Here is a 22,803-nt window from a genome sequence, read left to right as displayed (position 1 = left end):
AACTTCATTATGATAAACAAAAGCGCTTTATTAATATAACAATGTTTACAAAACCAATGACTGAAAGGCTTGGGCCATTTCGGATTTTGGATTGGGGATGTAGCGCATGTAGGCGCTGGATCTCCATCGACCCAGCTTGCGGATTACATGCGCTGGGATACCCTGATGTGAAGCTGCGGATGCTGCCCCACTGCGCAGCGAGTGTCCTGAAAAGACAGACGGATCCCCGCCTGAAATCGTAATCAACCCGCGTATCTGCTTAACAAACTGCGCCGTGGTTAGCACGATACCCCTAAACAATAATAATGGATCCGTTTTCATGTCGCCATGTCGTGAGGCAACCAAGTTGTTCAGAACTCGTACTGGGCACCACCTGTGTGAGGTAGCGAAATACTCGATAGAGATGACTTGTCCGGGCAAGGACGTCTTTGTACTGCATAGCTCGAGAACGTAATGATCGGTACACCAGTGAAGTAGACACAACTTCATACCTGCATCACTGACTGACCTGACGGTAAACTCCCCTGGTCTTAAGAAGCCATAGTAGCCCAAGAACAGGGCTGCCTTCAGACAAATACTGTCCTTGGGACCTAACGGGTGTCTGTCTAGGGTATCGGCCAGTGACTTAAAGAGATCGGCGGACAATGGTTGCCGAGCAGGGGGTTTGATCCCTTGGCTCCTCTGAATACCCTTCAATGCGGCCTTGATAGCATGGGAAGAAAATAAAGAGTCTATGCCAGGATGTGAAAGTGTGATAAAGTGCTGGATCCCTGATAAATATAACTTGATGGTGTTGTGTGCCAGGTGAAGAGCAGAGTGGCAAAATCCAATGAAACTTAAAAGGAATGGGGTAGAGTGAAGATCTCCATCGGGGTGCAAGTTACAGAACCTAAGATAAGTGCCCCATGCAGTGTTATACACCCTTTGCGTGTTGGGAGACAGAGACTTGCAGATGAGTTGCTTAGCCACCAACAGATAGGTTTCTAATCCAAGGTCAGTTCTTGCGGATCGGGTACCGGGTACCCCTCTGGATCTGCCTCTGGCATTACCTGAAAGAAGAGAGGCAGATTATGTCGAGACAAGGCGTCTGCAGCTGTGTTCCTGACTCCTTGGATGTGTGAACTAGTGAAATGAAAATGATGATGTAAAGAGATCCATACCAGCCTTCTCGCTAATGACATAATGACTGGAGACTTGGACCTGCCTTTCCCTAATATCTCAACTGTGGCCATATTGTCACATATGAATACGACCGTTTTCTTACACCACAAGTGACCCCATGTTTTGGCGGCAGCCACAATCGGATATAACTCGAAAAGTGCTGAGTTAGTTGTGAACCCAGGAGACTGACGTATTACAGGGGGCCAAACATCGGCTAGCCACCTGTTCCCCCATATAGCGGCAAACCCGATTGAGGATGACGCATCTGACAAGATGAGCGGGGACTGGTTATCTACCCCTGGAACAAAAAACGACGCACCGTTCCAATCTGCTAGAAAGGTTTGCCACATGACTAAATCAGCCTTCGCATGTTCGTCTAAAATGATCACGTCCCCCTGGCCGGGTACTGAGGACATTAGCTGTAATAACCTGGAAACAAATGATCTCCCCTGGGGCATGACCCTCATGGCAAAATTGAGCATCCCAAGGAGAGATTGTAGTTCCACTTTCGTGATTCTAGGAGACCTCAGAGTATTATGAATGATACTCCTGATGCGGGCCAATTTGTCCTCTGGTAGTTTTGCCATCATTGCCTGTGTGTCAAGAATTACGCCTAAAAAGGTGAGCGACTTGCTAGGGCCCTCTACTTTCTTAGAAGACACTGGAACCTTCATCTGCTCGAAAGCGGCCAGAAGAACGCTCAAGTCTCTTGGAGTGTCAGTATTCCTCTCTATCAGCAGGAAGTCATCCAAGTAATGGATGACATGTGTGCAATCCAACCTGTGCTGGAGGATCCAATGCAAAGCTTGCGCAAATTTGTCAAAAATCCACGGACTACTTCGGGACCCGAAGGTCAGTTTTACTGCAAAAAAATATAGGTCACGCCATTTGAGCCCGTGCCACTTCCAAAGTTCGGGGTGGATGGGAAGAAGTTTAAAGGCGTCTGCTATATCTGCCTTAGAAAGCCAAGAGTTACCTCCCATACTAAGGATGACTGCGATAGCCTCGTCAATTGACGCGTACTTAAGGGCAAATTCCTCGGCAGGGATGAGTGAATTTAAGCTAGGGGTGGATGAAGAGTGAGGCGAGGACAAATCGTAAATCAAGCGATTTTTATTGCTAAATTTCCCTACCACCAAGCCAATAAGGCTAATCCTCCACACATCAAAAGGGGGGGTGACGAAAGGCCCAATAACAAAACCTTTGTCCACCTCGCACTTAATTAACTGGTCCACCGTTCCGGGATCTCGCAAGGCTGATCTCAAGTTATCACATTCAAAGCTAACCCCGGGGAGAGTGACAAACCCCGTATGGAACCCCTTTAGCAGACCCTGCATTAGATATGAAACAAATTGCCTATCCGGGTGATCTTGCAGAAACGACTGCAAGGATGCAACCTCCACCACTGTTAGTCATGCCTTGGACTTTTGCGGACATGCACTCTTAGGGTGTGCCCTGTAACAGACTGCACACACGTGAAGGAGTCTGCATTGATGGTAATTACAGATAGCATAGTTATAATTGTTGCAGATCTGTGATTTTCCTAAGTATCTGATGGGTCTGCCCAGCTTGTCGGTAAGAGCAGAAGCTTTGGGTCCCCTAGAGGCAACAGAGGAGGAGGATGTCCCTGGAGTGGCCTCATTCAATGTCTCACTGACACTGCTACACCATTCCGTTGTGTGGGCAATTGATTGACACCTTGCGCAGACCGGGGCCTTGAGACCCGCAAAGTGGTTACAGAATATTTCAGTGTCGATCAAGGCCCAATTCATAGTGTAACCGAATTGTGCTAGAGCTGCTGCTGCCTTCGCAGAAAAGGATTTGTGGTAATCATAGAAGGTGTTTCCACCGTACTTATGCGACAATTCAGTCACCTTGTATAAATACATGTCTAGTTCCTCCCTTCTCTGTGGTTTTACTGAACAGATGATGTCCCTGTATATGGCGAAAGCCATACTAAACTCCGCGAGAGACAACTTCCTACCTAATCTTGCGTCTTTCGCTTTAAGTATCACTGACACATCCCCGCAAGCGATCGTTTTGTTTTCTATGATGTCGTGAGTGGCAATGAGGAGAGATGCCAGATTGACATCCTTACCCTCAATGATGTCTTTTTTCAGGTTTGCCGGGACAAAGTGTGAAGGGGCCACGTTAGGAATCACTGTGTTGAGACCTACGGGTCCCAGCGTAGACTGTTGTTGGACTGTCGGGACTGCTGGTAGCGGAGCAACGCTAGCTCTATTCTCCAAGTTGTCTATCCTGGAGGACAGGGAGTTCACCAGAGTATGCAGCTGCATTATAGACGTATTAAGAGTCTGCATAGACACCATCCCAGTACTGGAGCCCGCCTGATCACTAGGCCCCGCCTGGTCTGACATCAATAACCGGTATAGTTCCGCCTTACGAGCAGTGGCCGGGAATGGGATGCCCCTACGCACAAGCTCCGCTGTCAACTTCGGGATGGTCCAGCTATGGAGAGACGGGATGCTACCGTGCTCCGATGTTCTAGTTGTGTTGTCAAGCAAGGAACCTGTGTCTTCGATTTCCGAAGCGTGCGACATCCTAGCAAAAATTACACAATTACCAAAAAGAAAAATCTGCACCATAACCAAACCAGCGCTGTCAACTACCGTGCCCCTAACAACCAGGCGTACTAACAAGAATCGAGATGACTTACCCTAATAGTTTCTGTCAGCAACCTAACAGGGAAAAAACACGGTGAGGTCTGAAGCCGTGACAGACCTCTGAAAATTTGTGACATAGTGCCAAGGTGCAACCATACATACCAGTGACTAGTGACACGTGGCCAGACCTCGGGAGCCCAAGGACGTGTTGGGCTGGTGCCGGCTAACGCAAACGATTTTTACCCAAAGTCGTGATGGGTAAATGAAACAAAAACATATATATCTACCTGTATACCAGCTGACTAACAACCCCACCTGGAAAGATATAATATATGTGACAACCGCTCAATGCTAATGCTCACTCCAGCCTCCAGCGGCTGATGACTGGCTTACTTACACGACTAATGCCCTTGCTCCAAAAAAGTTGATGGATGGTGATACAATGCTGATCCAATCCTTAGCTTGGAACCTGACCTGTGAAGTAATAACAGCTACTCAAAACCAGCACCCAAACCAGACCCTACCTATCAGAACCGCACTCACCTGAAACCTGAATTATGAAGATTGCTCCGACAGTAGAATGTCCGTACTGAAAATACCGTGGGCAGATATGCACCTAGCAACCAATGACAAACAGAATAAATAGTTAACACCCCAAAAGTAATCCACATCAACAATTGGGACGAGAACCCAAAGACGTGTTGGGTAACCCATATACCCCTACCTGAGCATGAAAACAGATGCTGGGAACACCGATATGATATATCGCTCCGAGACACTTGCTGCCCGCCCGACTGCCGCTGTGACACTATGACTGCCAACCTTAAAATAGCACAAATAACAACATGACGTTATGCTACATGGATAGCTGGCTAACATTACCGCTGCAAAATTGCTGCATAGCGACTGCTTACCTATACCTAAATTGCTTATGCCACCACAGATCCTGCACCTCGAGAAACCTCCCGGCCGCTACACGCCGAAACTGCTGGGTACCTTGCAGACAAGGATTAATTAATTGAATACGCCGAACCTGCAAGCTGACTGACTCCAGATTGCCAAGTTGTTGCTGACTAGAACCTACCTGAATGATTACGAACCTATCGCGGGCCTGAAAAGCGTAATGTAGCCACAATCACTTGACCGACACCTTAAACTAAGAAAATAACAATAAGACGTGCTTGCTAAGTACCAAGACCTCAAGCATAGACTTGACCTTTACCTATGATGAAACACTACATGTCATCCGGCGTCATCTGATACTACCTCATGGAAACCAAATCAACCTGTATAAGAAATGCGTGACAAACCTACGTGTGTCCCGAAAATAAAGGAACCTTAAACGATGTAGCACCCATGTAAGCGCATGTATGTACCTGAATTTAGCGTGCGTGCGGGCGAAAGCAGCGTAGCCCACTGCCTCGGACTGGAGGATTACCATATGCATGCGAATTTATGCTATACAGAGTGAACATGACAATTACAATGAGTGCATTACCATCAAGAGTGTAAGGTGAAAATCGTGGGATACCGTGTGATATGCCGGGAAGTGACTAGATCACCAAAGAAAAAATGCTATATCTATTGCCATATAAACTATGACTACCCTATGCATGACACTAGTGAAAAACATCTACTGTGCGAATGGGGTATACCTATATGCACACTGAATCAACGCCACCTGATGTCACCTGTATTGACTGTGCCGGGGACAAGGTTGCAGAGGCTGCCTAGAGGTATATCTACAAGCCGTGATATATGCTACAAATGCAATCTAATGGTCGAGACTGGATGTGATGCGGGCCCAACGGTGACGTGGATTGGCATACCAGATTGATCGATGTAACCCCACTGGTAGTGCCTAGTGGTAGAAATTGAGAGCTGCGGTAACATGTGCCAAAAGTGAATTATATTGTGACATGGGGAGGGCGAGTGAACCTCACCCCCTAAGCCGCAGCCTGGACTGGGTTGACAATATGCTGAGGTCAGAAAGTAATTGGTACGAAACAACATAATGCCCACCTATAATAAAACACTGAATGACATGAACTACCTTACAACATTAAAAAAATTTTTTTTCGCCAGGACTAGCATATAACACAGGGGAGGGGGCATGAACCCCCTCACCTTAACTGGTCCCCCCCTCAATTGTTGAGGGTGATGACCAATAACCCAGCCCTGATACAGTCTAGCAGTGCCCAGCAGTACAACAATGTCTGTAACAAGTGGAAAACAACCAAAACCTTAACCCCTTGTGCCCCCCAAAGGGGGGGGGGGGGGGAGAGACGGGGGTAAAGGAGGTAGGGTTAGCGTGCACCTGCCTGGCCTGTGACTTCGTGGGGCCAGAGATCTTATGCCCCCCCGCTACCAGTACCCCAGGATGCTGCGAGAGGAGGTAGGGTTAACGTGCCCCTGCCTGGCCCGTGACTTCGTGGGGCCAGAGATCCTACCCCCCCCCCGCCGCCAGTACCCCCGGACGCTGCGAGCGGAGGTGGGGTCGGCGTGTCCGTGCCTGTCCCGTGCCTGCGTGGGGCCAGAGATCCCACCCCCCCCCCCCCCCCCCGCTACCAGTACCCCCGGACGCTGCGGACGGCGCCGCTCAACAGAACATTCCAAATCATGCTGCCATCGATCTCGGATCCAGCCTAACTACTTACCGGGCCCCGGGGCACCACTGCGCCCCGCCGGGACCGCGGGACCCGAGATCAAGGCAGCACACTTACCCCGCTGGATGCCGCTGCCAACGCTGGCCGCCGCTTTCCACGCTAGACGCTGTTCCGGTTAGCTGACTGCTGACGTCACGTAACAGAATGCGCAGCGTGCCGGAAAGACGCTGCCGCAGGCTATATAGCGAGTAACCCCGCCCCTCCCACATATACAGGCTAACTGCGTTAGCCTTAACACATATATAGGGTCATGTGTATTATACTGGGGGTTATAAGGTAATATCCTTCTATCTCTTATATACTGAATATATATATATATATATATAGGGTCATATGTATTATACTGGGGGGTATAAGGTAATATCCTTCTATCTCTTATATACTGAATATATATATATATAGGGTCATGTGTATTATACTGGAGGGTATAAGGTAATATCCTTCTATCTCTTATATACTGAATATATATATATATATATATATATATATATAGGGTCATATGCATTATACTGGGGGGTATAAGGTAAGATCCTTCTATCTCTTATATACTGAATATATATATATATAGGGTCATGTGTATTATACTGGGGGGTATAAGGTAAGATCCTTCTATCTCTTATATACTGAATATATATATATAGGGTCATGTGTATTATACTGGGGGGTATAAGGTAAGATCCTTCTATCTCTTATATACTGAATATATATATAGGGTCATGTGTATTATACTGGGGGGTATAAGGTAATATCCTTCTATCTCTTATATACTGAATATATATATAGGGTCATGTGTATTATACTGGAGGGTATAAGGTAAGATCCTTCTATCTCTTATATACTGAATATATATATAGGGTCATGTGTATTATACTGGAGGATATAAGGTAAGATCCTTCTATCTCTTATATACTGAATATATATATATATATATAGGGTCATGTGTATTATACTGGGGGTATAAGGTAAGATCCTTCTATCTCTTATATACTGAATATATATATAGGGTCATGTGTATTATACTGGAGGGTATAAGGTAATATCCTTCTATCTCTTATATACTGAATATATATATATAGGGTCATGTGTATTATAATGGAGGGTATAAGGTAAGATCTTTCTATCTCTTATATACTGAATATATATATATATATAGGGTCATGTGTATTATAATGGAGGGTATAAGGTAAGATCTTTCTATCTCTTATATACTGAATATATATATATATATATATATATATATATATATAGGGTCATGTGTATTATACTGGGGGTTATAAGGTAATATCCTTCTATCTCTTATATACTGAATATATATATATATATATATATATATATGGTCATATGTATTATAATGGAGGGTATAAGGTAAGATCTTTCTATCTCTTATATACTGAATATATATATATATAGGGTCATGTGTATTATACTGGAGGGTATAAGGTAATATCCTTCTATCTCTTATATACTGTATATATATATATATATATATATATATATATATATAGGGTCATGTGTATTATACTGGAGGGTATAAGGTAATATCCTTCTATCTCTTATATACTGAATATATATATATATATATATATATATATATATATATATATATAGGGTCATGTGCATTATACTGGGGGTATAAGGTAAGATCCTTCTATCTCTTATATACTGAATATATATATAGGGTCATGTGTATTATACTGGGGGTATAAGGTAAGATCCTTCTATCTCTTATATACTGAATATATATATAGGGTCATGTGTATTATACTGGGGGGTATAAGGTAAGATCCTTCTATCTCTTATATACTGAATATATATATAGGGTCATGTGTATTATACTGGGGGTATAAGGTAATATCCTTCTATCTCTTATATACTGAATATATATATATATATATATATATATATATATATATATGGTCATGTGTATTATACTGGAGGGTATAAGGTAAGATCCTTCTATCTCTTATATACTGAATATATATATAGGGTCATGTGTATTATACTGGAGGGTATAAGGTAATATCCTTCTATCTCTTATATACTGAATATATATATATATATATATATATATATATATATACATATATAGGGTCATGTGTATTATACTTTGGGGTATAAGGTAAGATCATTCTATCTCTTATATACTGAATATATATATAGGGTCATGTGTATTATACTGAGGGTATAAGGTAATATCCTTCTATCTCTTATATACTGAATATATATATAGGGTCATGTGTATTATACTGGGGGTATAAGGTAAGATCCTTCTATCTCTTATATACTGAATATATATATATAGGGTTATGTGTATTATAATGGAGGGTATAAGGTAATATCCTTCTATCTCTTATATACTGAATATATATATATATATATATATAGGGTCATGTGTATTATACTGGGGGGTATAAGGTAAGATCCTTCTATCTCTTAGAGCTGCCTAATATTGTGTGTGTGGGGGGGGGGGAGCTGCCTAATATTGTGTGGGGGGGGGGGGGGAGCTGCCTAATATTGTGTATGGGGGGGGGAGCTGCCTAATATTGTGGGGGGAGGGGAGCTGCCTAATATTGTGGGGGGGGGGGAGTTGCCTAATATTGTGGGGGGGGGGGGGGCGCTGCCTAATATTGTGGGGGGGGGGGCTGCCTAATATTGTGGGGGGGGGAGGGAGCTGCCTAATATTGTGGGGGGGAGGGAGCTGCCTAATATTGTTGGGGGGGGGGAGCTGCCTAATATTGTTGGGGGGAGCTGCCTGATATTGTGGGGGGGGGGCTGCCTAATATTGTGGGGGGAGCTGCCTAATATTGTTGGGGGGAGCTGCCTAATATTGTTGGGGGGAGCTGCCTAATATTGTTGGGGGGGAGCTGCCTAATATTGTGGGGGGGGGGGAGCTGCCTACAAATGTGGGGGGAGCTGCCTAATATTGTGGGGGAACTGCCTACTATTGTGGGGAACCTGCCTACTATTGTGGGGGAACTGCTGACCTAATGTGGGGGGGAGCTGCCTACAAATGTTGGGGGAGCTGCCTAATATTGTTGGGGGGAGCTGCCTAATATTGTGTGGGAACTGCCTACTATTGTTGGAGGGAGCTGCCTACTATTGTGGGGGAACTGCTGACCTAATGTGGGGGGGGGCTGCCTAAAAATGTGGGGGGAGCTGCCTACTAATGTGGGGGAACTCCCGACCTAATGGGGGGGAGCTGGCAATCTAATGTGGGGGAATCTAATCTAATGAGCGGAGCGCTGCATTTTACCAAAAGACGGGGAGAAGTCATTTTCGGTATCGGTATCGGTTTCGGCCGGACATTTTTTTTTATTTCGGTTTCGTTTCGGTTCTGAAATTTCCATTTCGGTGCACCTCTACTGAATATATATATATATATAGGGTCATGTGTATTATACTGTGGGGTATAAGGTAATATCCTTCTATCTCTTATATACTGAATATATATATATATAGGGTCATGTGTATTATACTGGGGGGTATAAGGTAATATCCTTCTATCTCTTATATACTGAATATATATATATATATATATATATATATATAGGGTCATGTGTATTATACTGGGGGTATAAGGTAAGATCCTTCTATCTCTTATATACTGAATATATATATATATATAGGGTCATGTGTATTATACTGGAGGGTATAAGGTAAGATCCTTCTATCTCTTATATACTGAATATATATATAGGGTCATGTGTATTATACTGGAGGGTATAAGGTAAGATCCTTCTATCTCTTATATACTGAATATATATATATATAGGGTCATGTGTATTATACTGGAGGGTATAAGGTAAGATCCTTCTATCCCTTATATACTGAATATATATATATATAGGGTCATGTGTAATACTGGAGGGTATAAGGTAATATCCTTCTATCTCTTATATACTGAATACATATATAGGGTCATGTGTATTATACTGGGGGGTATAAGGTAAGATCATTCTATCTCTTATATACTGAATATATATATAGGGTCATGTGTATTATACTGGGGGGTATAAGGTAAGATCCTTCTATCTCTTAGAGCTGCCTAATATTGTGTGTGTGGGGGGGGGGAGCTGCCTAATATTGTGTGGGGGGGGGGGAGCTGCCTAATATTGTGTATGGGGGGGGGGAGCTGCCTAATATTGTGGGGGGAGGGGAGCTGCCTAATATTGTGGGGGGGGGGGGAGCTGCCTAATATTGTGGGGGGGGGGAGTTGCCTAATATTGTGGGGGGGGGGGGCGCTGCCTAATATTGTGGGGGGGGGGCTGCCTAATATTGTGGGGGGGGAGGGAGCTGCCTAATATTGTGGGGGGGAGGGAGCTGCCTAATATTGTTGGGGGGGGGGGGAGCTGCCTAATATTGTTGGGGGGAGCTGCCTGATATTGTGGGGGGGGGGGGGCTGCCTAATATTGTGGGGGGAGCTGCCTAATATTGTTGGGGGGAGCTGCCTAATATTGTTGGGGGGAGCTGCCTAATATTGTTGGGGGGGAGCTGCCTAATATTGTGGGGGGGGGGAGCTGCCTACAAATGTGGGGGGAGCTGCCTAATATTGTGGGAGAACTGCCTACTATTGTGGGGAACCTGCCTACTATTGTGGGGTATATGTAAAGTTTAAGGAACATCCAATAAGGCAGTGATACAAAAATAATATATAACTTTTATTCTGATTCTGTATATAAAATACGAAAATTTTAAAAGTCCATAACTGGCAGTATAATTGGTCAACACAGGACCGTGCTCAAAAGATGGGTATAGGGTAACAGGTGAATACCTATATCTAAATAGTCCTACCTCATCCTAGGACTATCCCTCACTACGTTTAGTGTGGGTGGGGGTGGGGTTTAGTGATTTCCACTCGCAGGTGGTTGGCTAATTATTCTCTCATACTCCTGTCCAACGCGTTTCTCCCACTTGTTTTAGGGGTTCATCAGGGAACCGAGGAGGAGATAATAGGCTACCAGTATATAGTCATATCACACCAGGGTACATAGAAATAGGTATATATGGACTAAGTTCAAAACAGTAGATAGTCAAGATCAATAGATGGTCTAATACCGACCAGATAAACATTAGATAGAAGAGATAGATGTGTCAGTCAGTCACTGGCAAGTTGGAACCACAGTTTGTGTCCAGATTGGTAAGTTTGCAGTCCGAAACAATCATTCAGAGTGCTGTATACCCCGTCAAAGAGTCCAAAGTCAGTCTAATAACCACAGGTCACCATGTCATAACTTTAAATTCAATAAAACATAAAGATTATTTATATGTAACACCACAGTCATATATGTGTCATCACATCCATGTAGGTTCCACTATTGACAATAACATAGAGTGGTTGTTACTTCCACACATAGATATAGTGCCATTCAGGTTCTATGCATATGTAGATGAACTGTGAAAACATAATTAAACAGAAATATGTTTGTATAAGAAATACTATGATAAAATGATGCCAAAAAATAGAATAAATAAATCTATAAATAATTCATACCTTGGTTTTGAATAACCATGTATGAGGGCTTGGGTGGTTAATTCTCCTATGTAGACTGACGGTGTTTATTGTTTATACTCTGGACCATGTGATCTAAAACAAGCATCATATTCCATTTACATTATACAGTTTTTTGCTAGTTGTCATGCATAACTCACTTATTGTTACTCACCCCAGCAAATGATAATGCCCTGGTGGATTTACTGACAGATTGCCATCTAGGGTCTAATTAGACCTTCCACTTTGGGGCCTGAAGTGAAAGATACAATACAGTGCAATGAGCAAAGATGTGTGCCCCACATTGGACGCAGATAGTTTCCAACGAAAACGGAGCCCTCCCTTGGTCAAAACGGCACTTACCCTATCATTGGCCTCTAGGTGCTTGGACATCACTGGATGGAGGTGATGTGCCATGATCGCGGCTTTTTCACTGTTTTATACCAGTGAGCCGGAAGTGTGTCATAGGAGGCGCGGCTATGTGCCTTCGTTATGTTTATTGGGTGGAACGCATCCGTCCCCGGAAGTTACTGGGTGTGGAACGCAACCCTTATAACTTCCACTGCCGGATGCATTAGAGCAGTTCCGGTTGGTGGAACGCATATGCGTCCCAGAGAATAAATTCCAGCCTACTTTGTAATGTGATGTTCCGATTGGTGGACCGCCAATGAGTCTCACCCTTCGATCACTCCGATGGTTAAGTTGGTGAAACGCAAATGCGTTTCACCGCTGGGAACATGGGGAGAGACGCGTAGTGAATGGAAAACTTGCTAGGTGTTTTGCTACAAATCTAGACAGTTTAATATCTGTACAGATCTTGAATACCAGTGACTAAAAAGACGATTGATAATGAATACTTAAAGATGTTATGTATAAAGTATTGCACATAGTAAAGTGGCCAAATAGTATTCCTGCAAAGATGGGGAATTTTCATAACATAGAAAATTCCTAATGTTTAGTGGTAGGGGTTAAATCGAAAACGGGAGGCACAAATACAAGGGAGTCATATAGATCCCGTAATGTAGATTAGTCAAATTAAAGGTGAAATACCTTAGATGTAAAAAATGAGGAAATAAGAGAAAAAGTAGTTTAAGGTGCTAAATACAGTCTCTGCCACGATAGGTAATATCTATGACATAGAATGTTACCGATGATTAGTGGTATAAAATAATCCCAGGGGGGGTGTGGAATGCCTTGAATAGAATACCTTAAATAAATAGCCTTAAATAAAAGGCACAAATGAGAGGGAATCATTTAAACCACGTGGTGATAGGGTGCCAAGGCGGTAGATCCACTTGGTTTCCTTCTGCATAAGTATCCTGTCTTGATCGCCCCCTCTTGGATCCTTCATCAAAACTTCGATGGCTTGAAATTTGAGGTCATACATGTTTTCACGATGTTTGAGATACATGTGAGTTGCAATGGGTTTCTCTCTTTGATGTTTAATATCACCCATATGCTCCAAAATTCTTCGCCGAAACTCGCGGATGGTCTTACCAACATAGTATAGCGGACAAGGGCATTTGGCCAAATATATTACTCCTTTGGTTTTACAATTTGCATACTGCCGGCATTTGTATGTTTTAGTTTCATCAGGTCCACAGAACTCTTTTGTTACATGTATGTATTTGCAGGCTTTGCATTCTCCGCACCGGTATGTCCCCATCACTGGTTTATCCAGCCAGGTTCTCTTTGCTTTAGGGGGAGTATAGTGACTGTGGACCAGTACATCATTCAAGTTTTTTCCCCTACGATATGTGATGACTGGTCTTGGTTCCACTAGTTCACTCATCAATGGATCCGAACTCAGTATTGTCCAATGTCGACATATAATGTTGCGGATCTCTTTAGATGCCGCATCAAAGGTTCCAATGATTCGAGTCGGAACCTTTGCCAAAGGGTCCTTTGGTTTGGACTGGAGTAGAGGAATCCTGTCTAGGGGTCTTGTTTGTTGGTAGGCTTCCCTTAGGATTTTATCTGGGTACCCTCTTTCCCTGAATCTTTCCCTAAGTTTTGCTGATTCAATTTTGAAGGAGTCTGTAGATGAACAGTTCCTTCGTAGGCGCATGTATTGCCCTTTTGGGATGCCCCTCTTTAGTGGGAAGGGATGATGGCTGCTCCAAGTAAGTAAGTTATTCCCTGCAGTGGTCTTTCTATGTATAGTCGTATCAATCCCCTCTTGCTGATTTTTGGACAGTAGGACATCCAAAAAGGCCAATTGATCATTATGGATTTCTGAGGTGAAACCAAGGCCTATCGGGTTGTCATTGAGTGATGTCATAAATGCATCAAAGTCCTCCCTCGATCCTGACCAAATGACCGCTACATCGTCGATGTAGCGGCCCCAATATTGTATGTGGTGGTGGTATGACTGATTAGATTCCCCAAATACTATGATTTCCTCCCACCAGCCCAGGAGCAGGTTGGCATAGGTGGGCGCCACTGGGCTGCCCATTGCCGTGCCCCTGAGCTGGTGGTATAGGACAGAGTTGAAGATGAAAAAATTGTGAGTGAGTATGAAATGAAGAAGCAATAGGATGAATTCATTATGTAATGCAAACTGGACCCCTCTGCTTCGGATGAAATGCTGCACTGCTTTTATTCCTGCCTCGTGAGGTATTGAGCTGTAAAGTGCTTCTACGTCTATAGAGCACAACCACCAGTCTTGTTCAATACTTAGGTCTTGTATTTTGCTCAAAAGATCCTGTGTATCACGTAGATATGACGGAAGACTTGTGACAAAGGGTCTTAGAATCTCATCCAAATAGATTCCACAGTTTTGTGTTAGATTATTGATACCTGATACTATTGGCCTGCATTTTAAAGGTTGCAGTCCTTTATGTATCTTTGGTAATCCATAAAAGGTTGCCAATCGAGGTGCTTTTGGTAGTAGAAATGAGTATTCTTTGTCGTCAATTAATTTAGAGGTCGCTGCCTCTTTCAGAATAGATTCCAATTGTTTATGAAAGATCTGGGTAGGATTACTACTCAGAATACGATATGTTGTGACGTCTGACAGGATGTTACAGCACATTTCTACATATTGTTTATGGTCCAACAGTACCAGATTTCCCCCTTTGTCCGATGGTTTTATGATGATTGATTCGTTCTGTTCCAGTTGTTTAAGTGCTAGATGTTCATTCCGAGATAGATTAAAACCAGACACCTTAAAGCCATTCAGTGATCTTTCCAGCTCATGGCACACGACATCAATGAAGGTATCAATGCAGTCCCTATCACCTATAGGTGCCAGGAGGTTGCTTTTATTACGGCAGGTGGAAAAAGGACCTTGTCCAATGGCCCTGTCGTTTTCCTCCAATAGTGATGATAATAGATTGACTCCTTCCAGATCGGTTATATCTATACCCAGTTCTAGGCATTTCCTTTGATCGTGTAATTTGAAGAACTTTCTCCATTTTAGACGTCTCCCAAATAGATGAATGTCCTTTATCCAGGCGAACACATCGGGTTTGTTCACCGGGACAAAGGACAGGCCCTTTCTGAGTACCTGATTCTCATCAGTTGTTAAAATATGAGATGAGAGATTTACAATCAAATTTCCCATCTCCATTGGTTTAGTTTCACCACATTTCAATTCTTCGCTAAAAAAGAAGAAGAAGAAGCAGAGGGAGAGGGAAAGGGGGAGGGTAGGGGTTGTTGCATATGTGTGGGTAAAGAAGCGGCTGCTAGGGAGGAAGAAATACCAATGGTTCCAGATGTTTGTGGTTGTGTGTTTGGTTTGTTTCCCCCTCTCGGTTTTGAATTGTTTGGTTTGGGTCCTTTTCCTCGTCCTCTGTGATTGTTGTACCTCCCTGTCCCTCCATATCGAGTGGTATATGGGGAACGATTCCATTGTTTCGTCGGACGTTCCGAGTCAGAGATGTCTGTTTCTGATGATGAGGCTTCTGTGTCCGTATACTGCGATTGCTGTTTTAACAGTACTGTATATGCTCTATTTTCTCTGAATTCACTGAGATCACGCACAAATTGATTGTGTTTTCTTTCTTTTAATAGCGATTTATATTTTTCAATATTATTTTGTAATTCTGTTTCTTTTTTGTTAAAGTCCGGATCAGTTTTTAAACTGGTAGCTATGTTGATGCTTTCATTCAATCGGGTGGTGGTGCTTTGTAGTGTGACCCGCTCCTCCTCTAATAGAATTTGCATTAGACGTAGGGAGCTAGCCGTGGCCTCCTTTTCCCACTTTTGCATCAAAGTGGGTGTCCGAGACCTCGCTGCTGGTATAATTCTTATTCGCAATCCTTTGGGAACAATTTGGTTAGCTAAATAATTTTCCAGGGATTTGACTTCCCACCATGATTTCAGTTGTTCCCGGTATCTGTTATTTATGTCCTTAAATACAGAGTTTAATGTAGGTGCTGTACGGATCACCTGTGTAAATTCTTTTTCAGAGAAGACATCCTTCGCCTCGTCGATCCATGTGGTAGTGTCCAACGTTCCAGACAGGAAACTTTTTGCCATGACACAATGTACAGTACACCTGTCGTGGAATATAAATACCACTACAGTACAAAAAACAGGATTTTCAAATCCTAAATCAAAACTTAATTACTAATATATCACTGGGAAATTTATTCTTCAATAAGAACACCCCTTTCCCCATGAGACTTCTCACTAATAGGGTGTATTGATAAAGATGCCCTTGGAGAGAAAAATTATACTATATATGTAAAGTTTAAGGAACATCCAATAAGGCAGTGATACAAAAATAATATATAACTTTTATTCTGATTCTGTATATAAAATACGAAAATTTTAAAAGTCCATAACTGGCAGTATAATTGGTCAACACAGGACCGTGCTCAAAAGATGGGTATAGGGTAACAGGTGAATACCTATATCTAAATAGTCCTACCTCATCCTAGGACTATCCCTCACTACGTTTAGTGTGGGTGGGGGTGGGGTTTAGTGATTTCCACTCGCAGGTGGTTGGCTAATTATTCTCTCATACTCCTGTCCAACGCGTTTCTCCCACTTGTTTTAGGGGTTCATCAGGGAACCGAGGAGGAGATAATAGGCTACCAGTATATAGTCATATCACACCAGGGTACATAGAAATAGGTATATATGGACTAAGTTCAAAACAGTAGATAGTCAAGATCAATAGATGGTCTAATACCGACCAGATAAACATTAGATAGAAGAGATAGATGTGTCAGTCAGTCACTGGCAAGTTGGAACCACAGTTTGTGTCCAGATTGGTAAGTTTGCAGTCCGAAACAATCATTCAGAGTGCTGTATACCCCGTCAAAGAGTCCAAAGTCAGTCTAATAACCACAGGTCACCATGTCATAACTTTAAATTCAATAAAACATAAAGATTATTTATATGTAACACCACAGTCATATATGTGTCATCACATCCATGTAGGTTCCACTATTGACAATAACATAGAGTGGTTGTTACTTCCACACATAGATATAGTGCCATTCAGGTTCTATGCATATGTAGATGAACTGTGAAAACATAATTAAACAGAAATATGTTTGTATAAGAAATACTATGATAAAATGATGCCAAAAAATAGAATAAATAAATCTATAAATAATTCATACCTTGGTTTTGAATAACCATGTATGAGGGCTTGGGTGGTTAATTCTCCTATGTAGACTGACGGTGTTTATTGTTTATACTCTGGACCATGTGATCTAAAACAAGCATCATATTCCATTTACATTATACAGTTTTTTGCTAGTTGTCATGCATAACTCACTTATTGTTACTCACCCCAGCAAATGATAATGCCCTGGTGGATTTACTGACAGATTGCCATCTAGGGTCTAATTAGACCTTCCACTTTGGGGCCTGAAGTGAAAGATACAATACAGTGCAATGAGCAAAGATGTGTGCCCCACATTGGACGCAGATAGTTTCCAACGAAAACGGAGCCCTCCCTTGGTCAAAACGGCACTTACCCTATCATTGGCCTCTAGGTGCTTGGACATCACTGGATGGAGGTGATGTGCCATGATCGCGGCTTTTTCACTGTTTTATACCAGTGAGCCGGAAGTGTGTCATAGGAGGCGCGGCTATGTGCCTTCGTTATGTTTATTGGGTGGAACGCATCCGTCCCCGGAAGTTACTGGGTGTGGAACGCAACCCTTATAACTTCCACTGCCGGATGCATTAGAGCAGTTCCGGTTGGTGGAACGCATATGCGTCCCAGAGAATAAATTCCAGCCTACTTTGTAATGTGATGTTCCGATTGGTGGACCGCCAATGAGTCTCACCCTTCGATCACTCCGATGGTTAAGTTGGTGAAACGCAAATGCGTTTCACCGCTAGGAACATGGGGAGAGACGCGTAGTGAATGGAAAACTTGCTAGGTGTTTTGCTACAAATCTAGACAGTTTAATATCTGTACAGATCTTGAATACCAGTGACTAAAAAGACGATTGATAATGAATACTTAAAGATGTTATGTATAAAGTATTGCACATAGTAAAGTGGCCAAATAGTATTCCTGCAAAGATGGGGAATTTTCATAACATAGAAAATTCCTAATGTTTAGTGGTAGGGGTTAAATCGAAAACGGGAGGCACAAATACAAGGGAGTCATATAGATCCCGTAATGTAGATTAGTCAAATTAAAGGTGAAATACCTTAGATGTAAAAAATGAGGAAATAAGAGAAAAAGTAGTTTAAGGTGCTAAATACAGTCTCTGCCACGATAGGTAATATCTATGACATAGAATGTTACCGATGATTAGTGGTATAAAATAATCCCAGGGGGGGTGTGGAATGCCTTGAATAGAATACCTTAAATAAATGAACTTAGTCCATATATACCTATTTCTATGTACCCTGGTGTGATATGACTATATACTGGTAGCCTATTATCTCCTCCTCGGTTCCCTGATGAACCCCTAAAACAAGTGGGAGAAACGCGTTGGACAGGAGTATGAGAGAATAATTAGCCAACCACCTGCGAGTGGAAATCACTAAACCCCACCCCCACCCACACTAAACGTAGTGAGGGATAGTCCTAGGATGAGGTAGGACTATTTAGATATAGGTATTCACCTGTTACCCTATACCCATCTTTTGAGCACGGTCCTGTGTTGACCAATTATACTGCCAGTTATGGACTTTTAAAATTTTCGTATTTTATATACAGAATCAGAATAAAAGTTATATATTATTTTTGTATCACTGCCTTATTGGATGTTCCTTAAACTTTACATATATAGTATAATTTTTCTCTCCAAGGGCATCTTTATCAATACACCCTATTAGTGAGAAGTCTCATGGGGAAAGGGGTGTTCTTATTGAAGAATAAATTTCCCAGTGATATATTAGTAATTAAGTTTTGATTTAGGATTTGAAAATCCTGTTTTTTGTACTGTAGTGGTATTTATATTCCACGACAGGTGTACTGTACATTGTGTCATGGCAAAAAGTTTCCTGTCTGGAACGTTGGACACTACCACATGGATCGACGAGGCGAAGGATGTCTTCTCTGAAAAAGAATTTACACAGGTGATCCGTACAGCACCTACATTAAACTCTGTATTTAAGGACATAAATAACAGATACCGGGAACAACTGAAATCATGGTGGGAAGTCAAATCCCTGGAAAATTATTTAGCTAACCAAATTGTTCCCAAAGGATTGCGAATAAGAATTATACCAGCAGCGAGGTCTCGGACACCCACTTTGATGCAAAAGTGGGAAAAGGAGGCCACGGCTAGCTCCCTACGTCTAATGCAAATTCTATTAGAGGAGGAGCGGGTCACACTACAAAGCACCACCACCCGATTGAATGAAAGCATCAACATAGCTACCAGTTTAAAAACTGATCCGGACTTTAACAAAAAAGAAACAGAATTACAAAATAATATTGAAAAATATAAATCGCTATTAAAAGAAAGAAAACACAATCAATTTGTGCGTGATCTCAGTGAATTCAGAGAAAATAGAGCATATACAGTACTGTTAAAACAGCAATCGCAGTATACGGACACAGAAGCCTCATCATCAGAAACAGACATCTCTGACTCGGAACGTCCGACGAAACAATGGAATCGTTCCCCATATACCACTCGATATGGAGGGACAGGGAGGTACAACAATCACAGAGGACGAGGAAAAGGACCCAAACCAAACAATTCAAAACCGAGAGGGGGAAACAAACCAAACACACAACCACAAACATCTGGAACCATTGGTATTTCTTCCTCCCTAGCAGCCGCTTCTTTACCCACACATATGCAACAACCCCTACCCTCCCCCTTTCCCTCTCCCTCTGCTTCTTCTTCTTCTTTTTTAGCGAAGAATTGAAATGTGGTGAAACTAAACCAATGGAGATGGGAAATTTGATTGTAAATCTCTCATCTCATATTTTAACAACTGATGAGAATCAGGTACTCAGAAAGGGCCTGTCCTTTGTCCCGGTGAACAAACCCGATGTGTTCGCCTGGATAAAGGACATTCATCTATTTGGGAGACGTCTAAAATGGAGAAAGTTCTTCAAATTACACGATCAAAGGAAATGCCTAGAACTGGGTATAGATATAACCGATCTGGAAGGAGTCAATCTATTATCATCACTATTGGAGGAAAACGACAGGGCCATTGGACAAGGTCCTTTTTCCACCTGCCGTAATAAAAGCAACCTCCTGGCACCTATAGGTGATAGGGACTGCATTGATACCTTCATTGATGTCGTGTGCCATGAGCTGGAAAGATCACTGAATGGCTTTAAGGTGTCTGGTTTTAATCTATCTCGGAATGAACATCTAGCACTTAAACAACTGGAACAGAACGAATCAATCATCATAAAACCATCGGACAAAGGGGGAAATCTGGTACTGTTGGACCATAAACAATATGTAGAAATGTGCTGTAACATCCTGTCAGACGTCACAACATATCGTATTCTGAGTAGTAATCCTACCCAGATCTTTCATAAACAATTGGAATCTATTCTGAAAGAGGCAGCGACCTCTAAATTAATTGACGACAAAGAATACTCATTTCTACTACCAAAAGCACCTCGATTGGCAACCTTTTATGGATTACCAAAGATACATAAAGGACTGCAACCTTTAAAATGCAGGCCAATAGTATCAGGTATCAATAATCTAACACAAAACTGTGGAATCTATTTGGATGAGATTCTAAGACCCTTTGTCACAAGTCTTCCGTCATATCTACGTGATACACAGGATCTTTTGAGCAAAATACAAGACCTAAGTATTGAACAAGACTGGTGGTTGTGCTCTATAGACGTAGAAGCACTTTACAGCTCAATACCTCACGAGGCAGGAATAAAAGCAGTGCAGCATTTCATCCGAAGCAGAGGGGTCCAGTTTGCATTACATAATGAATTCATCCTATTGCTTCTTCATTTCATACTCACTCACAATTTTTTCATCTTCAACTCTGTCCTATACCACCAGCTCAGGGGCACGGCAATGGGCAGCCCAGTGGCGCCCACCTATGCCAACCTGCTCCTGGGCTGGTGGGAGGAAATCATAGTATTTGGGGAATCTAATCAGTCATACCACCACCACATACAATATTGGGGCCGCTACATCGACGATGTAGCGGTCATTTGGTCAGGATCGAGGGAGGACTTTGATGCATTTATGACATCACTCAATGACAACCCGATAGGCCTTGGTTTCACCTCAGAAATCCATAATGATCAATTGGCCTTTTTGGATGTCCTACTGTCCAAAAATCAGCAAGAGGGGATTGATACGACTATACATAGAAAGACCACTGCAGGGAATAACTTACTTACTTGGAGCAGCCATCATCCCTTCCCACTAAAGAGGGGCATCCCAAAAGGGCAATACATGCGCCTACGAAGGAACTGTTCATCTACAGACTCCTTCAAAATTGAATCAGCAAAACTTAGGGAAAGATTCAGGGAAAGAGGGTACCCAGATAAAATCCTAAGGGAAGCCTACCAACAAACAAGACCCCTAGACAGGATTCCTCTACTCCAGTCCAAACCAAAGGACCCTTTGGCAAAGGTTCCGACTCGAATCATTGGAACCTTTGATGCGGCATCTAAAGAGATCCGCAACATTATATGTCGACATTGGACAATACTGAGTTCGGATCCATTGATGAGTGAACTAGTGGAACCAAGACCAGTCATCACATATCGTAGGGGAAAAAACTTGAATGATGTACTGGTCCACAGTCACTATACTCCCCCTAAAGCAAAGAGAACCTGGCTGGATAAACCAGTGATGGGGACATACCGGTGCGGAGAATGCAAAGCCTGCAAATACATACATGTAACAAAAGAGTTCTGTGGACCTGATGAAACTAAAACATACAAATGCCGGCAGTATGCAAATTGTAAAACCAAAGGAGTAATATATTTGGCCAAATGCCCTTGTCCGCTATACTATGTTGGTAAGACCATCCGCGAGTTTCGGCGAAGAATTTTGGAGCATATGGGTGATATTAAACATCAAAGAGAGAAACCCATTGCAACTCACATGTATCTCAAACATCGTGAAAACATGTATGACCTCAAATTTCAAGCCATCGAAGTTTTGATGAAGGATCCAAGAGGGGGCGATCAAGACAGGATACTTATGCAGAAGGAAACCAAGTGGATCTACCGCCTTGGCACCCTATCACCACGTGGTTTAAATGATTCCCTCTCATTTGTGCCTTTTATTTAAGGCTATTTATTTAAGGTATTCTATTCAAGGCATTCCACACCCCCCCTGGGATTATTTTATACCACTAATCATCGGTAACATTCTATGTCATAGATATTACCTATCGTGGCAGAGACTGTATTTAGCACCTTAAACTACTTTTTCTCTTATTTCCTCATTTTTTACATCTAAGGTATTTCACCTTTAATTTGACT

General features: G+C 42.5%; 1 protein-coding gene and 2 long non-coding RNA genes across 6 annotated transcripts in view; 1 reads left to right on the top strand and 2 right to left on the bottom strand.

Annotated features, from left to right (window-relative positions):
* LOC130358175 (NACHT, LRR and PYD domains-containing protein 3-like) overlaps positions 1–22,803 on the top strand; it is a 215,317-nt gene that overhangs the window by 16,552 nt on the left and 175,962 nt on the right. The window lies entirely within an intron of this gene.
* On the bottom strand, positions 11,164–12,513 carry LOC130358183 (uncharacterized). Its single transcript, XR_008889429.1, has 3 exons — positions 12,115–12,513; positions 11,943–12,035; positions 11,164–11,843 (listed from the first exon to the last, which is right to left on the bottom strand). It is a non-coding gene; the product is annotated as an uncharacterized LOC130358183 (long non-coding RNA).
* LOC130358182 (uncharacterized) lies at positions 16,560–18,086 on the bottom strand. Its single transcript, XR_008889428.1, has 3 exons — positions 17,688–18,086; positions 17,516–17,608; positions 16,560–17,416 (listed from the first exon to the last, which is right to left on the bottom strand). It is a non-coding gene; the product is annotated as an uncharacterized LOC130358182 (long non-coding RNA).

This window comes from Hyla sarda, chromosome 2, assembly GCF_029499605.1.
Source record: "Hyla sarda isolate aHylSar1 chromosome 2, aHylSar1.hap1, whole genome shotgun sequence".
NCBI lineage: Eukaryota > Metazoa > Chordata > Amphibia > Anura > Hylidae > Hyla > Hyla sarda.
Note: the sequence above shows the minus strand (reverse complement) of the source record. Positions and strands in the feature narration are given on the sequence as shown.